Source organism: Pantherophis guttatus, chromosome 5 (genome assembly GCF_059756535.1).
Source record: "Pantherophis guttatus breed Tessera chromosome 5, ASM5975653v1, whole genome shotgun sequence".
In the NCBI taxonomy this organism is placed as follows: domain Eukaryota; kingdom Metazoa; phylum Chordata; class Lepidosauria; order Squamata; family Colubridae; genus Pantherophis; species Pantherophis guttatus.
Genome location: NC_142067.1, coordinates 33,483,939 through 33,494,158, shown reverse-complemented (window position 1 = coordinate 33,494,158; position 10,220 = coordinate 33,483,939).

Genomic DNA, 10,220 nt, shown 5'->3' with positions numbered 1-10,220 from the left:
CTGTTAAGACAGCCCGGTTCCAACTCCTCCTCCGAATCAGGATCCAACAGCCATGACAATCCCCATGGTCACATGATCAAAATTCAGATGCTTAGCAACTGAGTCATAATTATTAGTGTCCCAGTCATGTGATCCCCATGTGCGACTTTCTTACAAGCAAAGTCAATGGGAAAGCCAGATTCACTTAATAACTGCAGTGATTCATTTAGCAACTGTGGCAAGAAAGGTCAAAAATGGGACAAAATTCACTTAACAACTGTCTCGCTTAGCAATGGAAATTTTGGGCTCAACTGTGTTCGTAAATCGAGGACAACCAGTATTGTAAAGTTGTCATGCTTCATGGAAAGACTTCACCTGAGAACTAGATTTTTTTCAAGGGAAGGTTTTATGGATGTAAACAATCCGTTTCTCTAAATTTTGTCATGAAAGCTTTTTTCATGTGTTTTTGACAGTTTAGAAAAATAGCTGTTTGTTACTTTTAAAAAAAGCCCTGCATTAATTGAGTTTTTGCCTGCAAAATAATGTGACCAAACCAATATTATGACTATTCTTATTCAAAAAAAAAGCACATCATCTAAAACATTTGTCTTTTTGTATATTTTTTAATTTATGGTATATAATAGAGGTAATATGCCTCACTCTGAAAGTCCAAGGGATAGATTTCTTAAAACAAGGCACTGTAAAAAGTAAAAATTTTAATAGATTACTTTCATTATAGCTAAGAGTATTAAAGATAACAGTTTCTATATTATTTTTGTACTATCACTAAATATAATTTGTCATTTAGGACAGAGTAAGGTGCTAGTTGTTCTGCTTGTATTTTTATTTATTTGTTTAAGAAAATTTATATGGCTCTCAACTTACTTTCAGTGACTCCAAGTGGCTTTGCAAAATCAGAACAATGGGCAGATTGCGGGAATTCTAATTTAAATATAGCACCTAAACGTTTGTTGTTTCTAATTTAAGGTTTCCCAGCACTCCCTTTAAAATGTGCTAGTAGTACAATAAATTGGTAAAAGTAAGGTAAATCTGATAAAAGCTGAAACACTATTTTAAATGATTAGTACAAATGAGTCTGTCAGCCTCCGCCTTTTCTGCTTTGGCTGCCATAGTAACGGAAGGGGGGAGAGCATGTAGCATGGGAGGGGGGAAGCGTGCTGGAGGAGGAAAACGAAACCGATAGTTAAGCCACCGGACTGTATCTTTGAAGCTGCCGTCGGGCCAACGGTCGTGGCATTCCTGATTGATGACGCTGGTAGACGTGTGCTTCCACCTGACTCCTGGGAGACCTTTGGATTGGATGATTTACGGTGGACAGTGGGAGGAGATGCTTTCTATATGCACTTTTCGTGCGTATTGCCTTAGATTCTGCTTTCCTATGGTTGTGTTCACTTCATCTCTAGTAAAAGTACCTTTCTATAAACAATGGAGTTTGGATCATTCTTTCCTGGACTTTGAAGGAAGCACACCTGACATTAAGCAGAATCTCAACCTCCAGCCATCCCGGATAAACACCGAGGGGGCTGAAACCAAGACATGTCTGACCAAGAGAGTGAAGGAGACCAGATGGAAGCTACAGGCTCTACTATAACTTCACTTCAAGCAGAGAAGGAAGCTGCAGAATGGATGAAAAAAATTCGGCTGAGAGAGGAGCCAGAGGAAGCTAGATAGTCGAGGGGAGTAGGAAGGTTGCCGGATCTGGGGAGGACCCCCTAAGGAATAACCAGCTCCAGACCTCGTAAGGGAGAGGCGGTGTGGCTGCAAGAGCAAAAGGAGAGCCTCATGATTGCTCAGGCGATGCAACTCCTCAGTGATGCCGAGGAAAGCCGGAAAAACCGTGATTCTTATGTATTCCCTGTAGGGAAGGGAGGAGACTACCCCAGACTGGATCCAGAAGAGACAGCCTGTGGGGGAGAGGAAGAGGAAGCTGGGGAAGAAACATCTCAGGCTTCTGGAGCTCAAGTGAGGGATGCAGCAGCCCAGGGACCCCCAGCCTTGCAGGCCCCACCCCGCAGATGCAAAAAGCCAAAAATCCCCCCCCAACCGGAAAATATGATGGGAACCCAAAGACTTTGGGGCTTTTCTTGACCCAAGTGTGGAACCACATGCAGGACTGGGGGGAGGATTACTTATCAGACTCGGCACGAGTGAGATGCGTCACGAATGTCTTAGAGGGAGTAGCAGCTGAATGGAGGTGGTTCTCCACAATAATAACTCTCCCTTGCTGAGGAATTACAACCTGTTCATGGGGGCCTTGAGGGTCTCCTCAAGGTGTTTGAAGACCACCTAGCTGAGCGGAAAGCGAGACTCAGAATGAAGGGTATCCAGCAAAGCCAGAGATCGTGGCAGAATACACCCAAGAATTTCGCGAACTGGCACCCTACATGACAGGGTGGTCAGAAGCAGCTCTACTGGAGAGTTTCAAAGACGGACTGAATGAAGACATATACAAAGACTGTAGAGCACGGGGGGTCCCCGATGCAGAGTTGGTACGTAGTAGCTGAGGATGTGGAAATCGAGCTGGCCTGAAGCCAACTCCGAGGGGACCGTGCAGGGGACCTGTCATCCCCCTTCTACTGCAAAGAAACGCCAAGGGCGGCCATGGGGGGAGCGGAATTCAAACCAAAATCGAAGCCCTTCACATGTTTCAAATGTAGAAAGGAAGGCCATCGGGCCGCCGAATGTTTCTCCAAGCCAGTGCTAAAATCTACCGGCTCGGGACCAAAGAAGGCTGACAAAGCACCCGCAAAAGCTCGCAAAACCGCCCTGAAAGGAGAAGTCATTGAGTTCGCTCCCCAAAACCAGGGTGAGTTGGGAACTCCGACCACCGCGGACAACAGTGGGACAGACTCTGACTCCAATGATCTGACTCCCATGCTCATCCCCATAGAAATAAGGGTGCCGTCTACAGGGGCACATGCGCAGATGTTAGCCCTATTAGACTCTGGGTACACCAGGTGCATAATCAGCCCGAAAGTCATGGAGAAAATGGGCCTGAGGCTAAAAACATTAAAAAGGCCCATGGCATTCTGTCAATTGGACGGATCGATTGCAGGAGGGGGCCCAGCCAGCTTTGTGACCAAACCCATTGAAATGCAATTGGGGGAATCACGTAGAGACTCTCAGGTTTATTGTGGCCCCTAGCATGGAACAACCCCTCATACTTGGACTGCTCTGGCTCCGTAGATGGACCCCACAGGTTAACTGGAAAACGGGGGGGTTGCGCATTTGCACCGGAAAACCGAGACTAGAAAGGGAAGAAAACCCCCTGGAGGACAGAGTAGAACACGAAAGGGCGGAAGTGGCAATAGGCCACATCGAAGGGGAGGAAAAGATTCCAAAGGAGTATTGGGATCTCCGAGAAGTTTTTAGTGAAAAGGCCTCGGATATGCTACCCCCCCCCCACCAGAGCTATGGACTGTACCATTGAAATACTCCCCGGGGTGAAACTCCCTAAGCCAAAGATCTACCCCATGACCCCTCGAGAACTAGGGGAATTGCGAAACTTCATTGATAAAAACCTAGAATGGGGTTTTATCCAACCAGCCGGACCAAGGGTGGAGGCGCCTGTAATGTTTCGAGAAAAGAAAGATGGCTCCTTTCGTTTGGTAGTTGATTATAGAAATATCAACGCTATTTGCGTGGAAAACCCTGCCACTCATGAAGGACATGCTAACACATCTAGGAAAGGGGAAAATTTTCACCAAACTGGACTTACGAGAGACATACTACAGAGTGAGAATTAAGGAGGGGGATGAATGGAAAATCGCTTTTAACTGCCCACTGGGGTGTTTCCAGTTTTGAGTGCTCCCTTTTGGACTACAAAGAGTCCCTGCGGTGTTCATGCAATTGATTAACGAAGTACTGCATGAGCACCTGTATAAGGGGGTGCTGGTTTACTTGGATGACATTTTTATCTACTCTGAGAGCATGGATGACCATGTGAAATTGGTGCAAACTGTCCTGAAAAAACTCAGGGCTGCTGAACTATATGCCAAGCTCTCTAAATGCGAATTCCACCAAAGCAAAATTGACTATCTTGGATATAGCATATCGCATGAGGGAATAGAGATGGACCCTGGAAAAGTTCGGGCAGTATTGGAATGGGCTGCGCCACGCACCCGCAAACAACTACAAAGTTTCCTCGGATTTGCTAACTTCTATAGACAGTTTATCCCCTCGTTCGCCAAAATCGCGCTGCCAGTAACAAATCTTCTGAAAACAAAAGGTGAAGACAGACCAAAGCCCTCATGAGCCCTTGAATGGACTATGGACTGTCAGGCGGCATTTGAAAAGTTGAAATGGTTGTTTGCTGCTGAACCAGTCCTTAAACATCCGGACATGGAAGAGCCTTTTGTAGTATAGGCAGATGCGAGCGACGTGGCAGTAGGAGCAGTACTTCTGCAGAAGAATGCAGAAGGGAAATTACAACCTTGTGCCTACACATCCCGCAAATTGTCAGAGACCGAAAGGAGATGGGCCATATGGGAGAAGGAAGCTTTGCAGTGCAATGGGCATTGTTAACGTGGAGACAATTTCTTGAAAGAACTAAGCATCCTTTTGAAGTTTGGACTGACAATAAAAACTTGGAGGCTTTGAAAACACCGCGTAAGCTGTCACCAAAGCAAGCTCGCTGGGCTCAACACTTCAACCATTTTAATTTCACTTTACGAAAGCTTTACGCTTTCCTGGTAGAAAGAACTTCATGGCAGATGCACTTTCCAGATTGCCCCAATACAACAGTGCCAAGGAGGAAGTGGTTCAGCCTATCATACAACTAGCAGCGCCAGTAACTACCAGAGCACAGTCGAAGGCCGATCCAGCCCTCTCGGGCGATTTGCTTCAGAAACTACAAGAAGCTCTAAAGACTGACGAATGGTTTTGAACTCACTCGAATGAATGTACACTCCGTGATGGACTAGCCTGGATTGGGGCCAAATTGTATGTTCCAGCCAGTTTAAGAGTAGCGGTGTTGCAGCAAGCTCATGACGGCGGGACACTTTGGATTTGTTAAAACTCTACATCTCGTTAAAAGACAATTCTGGTGGCCTGCACTCAAAAAGGACATAGAGGCATATGTAGCTAGCTGTCCGGTGTGTGCCTCAGCTAAGAGACTTCCAGGGAAGCCCCCTGGTTTACTTCAGAGTGTGGCAAGGCCAAATGCTCCTTGGAAAGAGATATCCATGGATTTTATTGTAGACCTGCCGGAGAGTGGGGGGTGCACAGTCATTTGGGCAGTAACGGATTTGTTTTCCAAACAAGTGCATTTCATCCCGTATTCTAAAATCCCTTCAGCTAAAACCCTTGCAAAATTGTTTATTCAACATGTTTATCAATTACATGGGGCTCCAAAATGTATAATCTCAGATAGGGGTGTGCAATTTACCTCCAACTTTTGGAAGGAGTTTTTAGGGTTAATAGGCTCCGCCCAGGGGTTAAGCTCCACCCACCACCCCCAGACAAATGGGGCTTGTGAGAGAGAACCAATGCCGTGTTAGAACAGTACCTAAGATGTTACATAAATTACCAGCAAGATAACTGGGTGGACTTATTGCCATTTGCGGAGGTGGCGTATAATAACTCCATACATAGCAGCACCGGTTTCACTCCATTTAAGGTGGCCTCTGGCCAAGAGTTTGTGCCAATCCCAAAGCTACCACAGGATAACTCACAGAACCCCTCTTTAATTGAGTGGATCGAACAACTATGGGGTACTTGGGCAGTAACTCGAAAAGCTTTAGATGACGCACACCGAGCACATAAAGCCCAAGCTGACAAAAAGAGGTGTCCAGCACACATTTACAAAGTGGGTGATATGGTTTATCTTTCCACCAAATATTTACAGACCTCCCAGAAATCAAAAAAGCTCGGACCAAAGTATGTGGGGCCTTTCCCAATCACTAGACTCATCAACCCAGTCACAGTTGAATTGGAATTGCCAAAAAATTTGATACGAATCCACCCTGTGTTTCATGTTAGTTTACTAAAACTGGAACATTCGTCCCCTTTGCGCCCGAACCAGGACTCTCCTCCAGTCCCCATACTGATAGAAGGGGAACAACATTTTGAAGTTAAGGAAATCCTGGATTCTAGGAAGCATCACGGTAAAGTGCAGTATTTGGTGGCTTGGAAGCATTTCCCATTATCTCAAGCTGAATGGGTGAATAAATGTGATGTCCGGGCACCAAAAAAAGTTCAGTTATTTCATACCAAATATCCTGATAAACCCTAATTTCTGTGTTATGTTGTTTTCTCTTTCCCTATTTAGGACTAACATCTCTTCTGCAGAGGGGCCGAATGTCAGCCTCCGCCTTTTCTGCTTTGGCTGCCATAGTAACGGGAGGGGGGAGAGCATGTAGCATGGGGGGAGGAAAGCATGCTGGAGGAGGAAAACGAAACCGATAGTTAAGCCACCGAACTGTATCTTTGAAGCTGCCGTCGGGCCAACAGTCGTGGCATTCCTGATTGATGATGCTGGCAGACGTGTGCTTCCACCTGACCCCTGGGAGACCTTTGGATTGGATGATTTACGGTGGACAGTAGGATGCTTTCTATATGCATTTTTCGTGCGTATTGCCTTAGATTCTGCTTTCCTATGGTTGCGTTCACTTCATCTCTAGTAAAAGTACCTTTCTCTATAAACAATGGAGTTTGGGTCATTCTTTCTGGGACTTTGAAGGAAGCACACCTGACAGAGTCTTTCAAAAAGGGGATTATTTCTCATGAATATTTCTTTCCAGTATGTGATAAACTTTGATGGATCTTATTTTATATGTGTAGGTACCCATCATATTGTTGCCTTTAACAGTAAGCTAAGTTACAGGTAGTCTTTGACTTAGAACCATTCACTTAGTGATTTAGTTCACTTAGTGAAGTTACACAGGAGTGAAAAAATGGTTACATAATCAAAGTTTGGGTGCTTGGCAACTGGCATGTATATATGATGATTGCAGTGTGCCAGGGTCATGTGATCACTTTTTGCGACCTTCTGGCAAATTAAATCAATAGGGAAGCCGGATTCACTTAACCATCCGTGTTACTAATGTAACAACTGCAATGATTCACTTAACAATTGTGGCAAAAAAGGTTGTGAAATAGGGCAAAACTCACTTAACAACTATCTTGTTTAGCAACAGAAATGTTAAGCTCAATTGTGGTCGTAAGTCAAGAACTACCTATATGTAAAGTGCAGAAATAATGAATATTAAGCAAATGAATGAAAGCAGACGATGAGATAGGAAATGGAAATTTAAAACTAATTTACATCTTCACTAGCCTTTCCATCTTCTATTTTTGCAAACCATGCTTACGTCTACCATTTCTATGACCAGTTCATAATGTCCTTCTCCCTATAAATTTATCATTCTTTTCTATCAACACCATTCAGCTACAATTTTCTCTGTCTTCCCCTTCATTTCAACCCATTCCTGAACTTCCTAAATGGGTGGCTGGCACTGTGATCTTTAAATATCCTCTCTTGCATAGAATAGGATGAGAACACGGGACGAAATTGGGTATTGCTTACCAAAATCTGGCTAAACTGACAGGATAATGTGTCCTTATCATTAGCAAGGAATGCTGCAAGTGACATAGGTACTACTAAGGGTTCTAACCTACTCTATATTATTATTAAATGCATTTTGTTTTATTTGATTTTAATAAAAATAAGTGGATTGGAATACTATTGTAAAATTGTTAGTTAAGCTAAGCAGAGGTGTGTGAAATTAGCTTCTGGTTCAGTCATGATGCAGTAAGGCATGTTATGTTATGTTATGTTTTCTTTTTAAAGTACTTCTTAGCCCCTATTTATTGTAAGAATGACAACTCAAATAACAGAGGGTAGGGATGTGCTTGTCAGCTGCCACCTTACGCTTACTTGTATGCTTTGCTATCATGCTGTGAGTCTGCCATGTACTCTAGATCCAGATGCACTTTCTAGTCCTGCTAACAGATGGTTACAGGGGTTCTTACTACCAGAAATGCAATTTGCTCTCTGAAACACAGAGAAAAATTTTCAGAGCTACAAGAGGAGAAACCATTTATATGGAAATTTTTTCAAGGAAGAATATTGTCAAAAAATACTGTCCAGTGCTATTAACAAAGACCTCTAGTATGAACTGATTATTCATTTGAGCAAATGTCTCAGTTTAGTAGTTTATTATAGGAAAAGTAGATTGCTTTAAGCTCTGCGTGTGGTCAGATAGTTTTATCTTTAAGATTAAAGCAATTATATTGTCTCAGTTTAATTCTTCTTTAGTGATATTGGCATAATTCCAGCAATTTTAGAAAAAACTGCTTCAAACATGACTAAAGTCTGAATACAACCCATTATACATGCTAAATGGTCTATAATATGATGAAACCAGAAGGAAATGAGATGTTTCTATGGATAAGACAATAGAGGAAGCCAAAAGTTGTTTTAAGATGAATTTGTGTTTTCATAATTCCCTTGTTACAGTTTAGGATACAAACAAATTATTTATAATATATGAACTTAGTTGTGTATCTAGTTTTGTGTGGTTAATATAGTTGTCTCAACAATTAGATCATATGCCTAGATATTATGCAACATCCAATGTATCTTCTGGTGTCCAATTTGCATTCCCATATTAGAATAGCATAAAATACTTGAAATTCTGTAAAGAGCTTATGAACACAACTGAGATTTCACAATCTTGGTTATGTTAGTTCTGAATTACAGAGGAGATACCCTACACCAGGGATGTCAAACTCACATTGTCAAGGTGGCATCACGTGATGTATCGGGACTTTTTCCCCCTTCACTAAACTGGGCGTGGCCGTGGCCAGCACATGACGCATCCAGCCCGGGGGCCAGGAGTTTGACAGCCGTGTACTACACTGTTTTGAGTTAGAGCAGAGGTGTCAAACTTAAGGCATGGGGGCCAGATTCGGCCCATGGAGTACTTATATCTGGTCTGTGGGGCCGCCCTAGAAACAGCAAAGGACCATCCCACAGTGCTTCTGCCAGCGAAAACGGGCTCACAAGCTCCGTTTTCTGCTGCCACGGCTTCCTGCAACCCTCTGCCACTGAAAACGGAGCTCGGGAGGGTTGCACATGGTCCTCCTGAGCTCCTTTTTCACTGGCAGAGGGTTGCAGGAGGCCGTGGCAGCCAAAAATGGAACTCAGCCTGTTTGCGCTGGCAGAGCGCTCAGGCCACCACCAGCACCCCCAACAGGACATCAAGCTGGCTACACCCACCCTGGCCATATCAACCTCAGCCCCCCCAAGGTCAAATCCAACCCCTGATGCGGCCCTCAATGAAATCGAGTTTGACACCCCTGAGTTAGAGGAAAGTTCTGAAAACACACATTAAGATTAGCATAGAACAACTCAGTTACAGACTTCAAAGATCCCAAGCAATTGGTTTTGAAAAGGCACTAAATAGATTTCTATTTATGCAATATTTATAGATTTTGTGCTTTTATGATATGTAACTGAGAAGATAAATCATCATTTTGTAAAGTCTTGAATTTTCATAAGGAGAACCAATATAGTTGTAAAAAAATTAACTTTTACATTTCTTGTTTATAACAAAGAATTGAAAGAAAATATAAATTACAGTCTTTAAATTGAACACAAAATAATTTGCATACAAATACTTAAAATAGCAAACATGCTTTGAATTTAAGAGCCCAGATGACTAACTGATAAAAAATTCTAGCTGAACACTGGGTCAAGATCCAATAATATGAGTAGATTTCCACTAAGGTAATTTAGAATGTTTCTCATCTGCTGCCCCAAAGATTTCGAAGAGGTAAGCAAGAAAAAAAAGGGTTTTGCCCTCCCCAGCCCCCAGGAGCACTCTGCAGGCCTTCCAAACCCTCTGCGCGCTCCATTTTTACAAAAAACGGGACGTGCAGAGGGTTTGGGAGGCCTGCAGAGTGCTCCTGGGAGCTGGGGAGGACAAAAACCTTTTTTTTCCTTGCTTATCTCTTCGAAATCTTGGTGCATCTTATACACCGGTGCGTCTTATAGTCCAAAAAATATGGTATGTAAGATTATTTCAGCAATATGAAGCTGCCGAAAATAAAAGTGGAAATTTACATTGATATTTTCCTAATCTTTATGTAATACTTGGTGAAATAGTTGCCTTTTATTATAATTTCTGTTGAAATTCACAAAACAGAATAGTGTTGCTTACTGGAAAGACTATTTCTGGTTTGATATATTGGTAAAGCATTTAATTTATTATTTTCGC